Source organism: Eptesicus fuscus, chromosome 8 (genome assembly GCF_027574615.1).
Source record: "Eptesicus fuscus isolate TK198812 chromosome 8, DD_ASM_mEF_20220401, whole genome shotgun sequence".
Lineage (NCBI taxonomy): Eukaryota > Metazoa > Chordata > Mammalia > Chiroptera > Vespertilionidae > Eptesicus > Eptesicus fuscus.
The window spans coordinates 85139924-85142112 of NC_072480.1; the positions used below are offsets into that span (position 1 = coordinate 85139924).

The 2189-nt window shown below is 44.2% G+C and overlaps 1 pseudogene; it reads right to left on the reverse strand.

Moving 5' to 3' along the window:
* Positions 1–615: 615 nt before the first annotated feature.
* Positions 616–1837, reverse strand: LOC103290340 (pleckstrin homology domain-containing family F member 2-like; annotated as a pseudogene).
* Positions 1838–2189: the final 352 nt, after the last annotated feature.

The following is a 2189-nucleotide window of genomic DNA, read 5'->3' on the forward strand; positions in this document are numbered from 1 at the left end:
ATTAGCAACTAACCACACTATACTTTTTCCATCATTCTTTGCTTTTAGTTTTTCCATATAAGAGAACATATAATAAACAACAATGTAGTATATGACCTATTAAATGAACACCTTTTCCCAATCTTCCAAGAAAATAATCTAAAATTAAACAAAACTAAGAAACCAAAAATTTATATGCTATATTTGCAATAGGCTATCCCTGCAGGAGAGTAGAGAATTGGGATAGAGGGGTGGCAGTGGTGGGGTTGAGGGGAATGACAACAGGATCTTTTTTCTTTTTTCTAATTGTTTTTTATTAGAGAGAGAGAGAGAGAGCAAGAAACATCGATTTGTTGTTCCACTTACATATGCATTTATTGGTTGTTGAATGTGCCCTGACCTGGAGCCCGAGACATTGGCATATTGAGATGACACTCTAACCAACTGAGCTACCCCATCAGGGCACAGGCTTTTTTTTTTTTTTTTTCTATAGAATGTATTGAGGCACATAGGTTAAAAGTTTCTCAGACAAATTCATGACTAGAGCAAAAATGAGAGAGAGCTCAGAATTTCCCATTCCCCCCAACGCTGAATTCTCAGATAGTCACACCCAATGAAATATTTCAACATATGTCCTTAGTCACTGTTATCATCATTGGCATCATCATCTGATACATCACTTAAGGGAGACTTCAATGACTGACTGCAGGAGTCAGAGCTAGTAGGCTGGCACGTGGCCATGTCCCCAGGTCATAGCAGAAGTCACAAATCCATACAGGCTTAGAGGCCTGGCTGGGAAAAAGAAATCTCTCTTCAGAGAAGGGCCAAGGACAACAAAACCACATTTGTGGCAATGGTGACGAGGTTACCAGGTGTGAATTTTGCCTTCTGACAGCACATACTTACAGTTGCCTCAGAGTCAGGAACCCAGACAGCAGCAGGCTCTTTACTGTCTTCTCAATTTTGGAGAGTAAATCAGTAGCTCATTTATTCATGTGATTCCCCCATTGTGATTTCTCAGTGGCAGTGGCAGAGGCAGTGGCAGCATAGACTGCAAATAATTTAGTTGGTGATTTGATAAGCCATCCACTCCCCAAGTCTCCCTCATCTTTGACAGAATCAATAGGGACATATTTCCAGGGGACTAATATGACGTTTATTATATTTTTTCTTCTGGATGACAATATTGCCATATACAAGAATATCATTAAATAAGAAAAACTGCCTTGCGTTGGGCTTTTTTTTCTGCACAACTTAGTCAATATGCCTTCAATCAGAACCTGCCCGGTACAGTTAGGGGTTGACCAGCTGCTCCAAAAGATTTTTCTACTATATTTATATGTCTAGTATTTGCTTTACTGTTTGCAAGTAACCCACCATCGTTTGCTAATAGCCCTGTCCCCTGCTCCTGCCCAGGCCTCCCAGGGTGTGCGGCCAGCAGCCAGGTGCAGCCTGGCAGGTGGGTGGGCGGGGACTGGCTTAGGGGCTCACAAGTGACTCCCTCCCCGCCAAGTTGAACTCCACTATGGCCACCCGGGCTGGCCTCTCCTCTGTGCATGCACGGGCATACCACCACCCACATGCCAGCAGAGCACCAGATTAATTAATGTTTAGACACAGCTAATCTTGTTAATAGAATTCTTCACTCTTTGTTAAATGAGAATGCTGAAGACTTGTAAACGAGGACACTGAAGACTTTGGAGTTAACAGCCCCTGGCCGCTCCAGAAAGCCTCAATTTGTGGGTGTTTATTACAGAGAGATGTTCTTGCTCCTTCTACCCTTTTACCCATGTTCTCTCTCTCCCTCTTGAGGTGGTGGACAGTGAGGGTCACAGGCAGGGAGTGAGGACACATCCATTGCCTGTAGATGGAACCCTAGAGGCACATCTGCCCACCCTCAGGATGCCAGGGAAATGACATTCATAGGCGGCTTGCTGGTGGTTGGACTAATTTTATGTGCCACCCCCTCCCCCATTTGATGGGTAAGTCTTGGGGATCAGCTGAGGAGGGAGAAATGTATCCTTTCTGAAAGCACAGACAGAAAGTGGAAGGTTCCCCCACCCCCACCCCCCTACGAGCTCTGTGACCTTGCAAGAAATTTGATTTTAAAACTTTTATTTCCTCACCTAGAAAATGCAGACACTAAGAGAACCAACTCCTAGGGTTGTGAGGAGTAAGTGAAGGAATTAAGGCCCTCAGCAGAGTGCCTG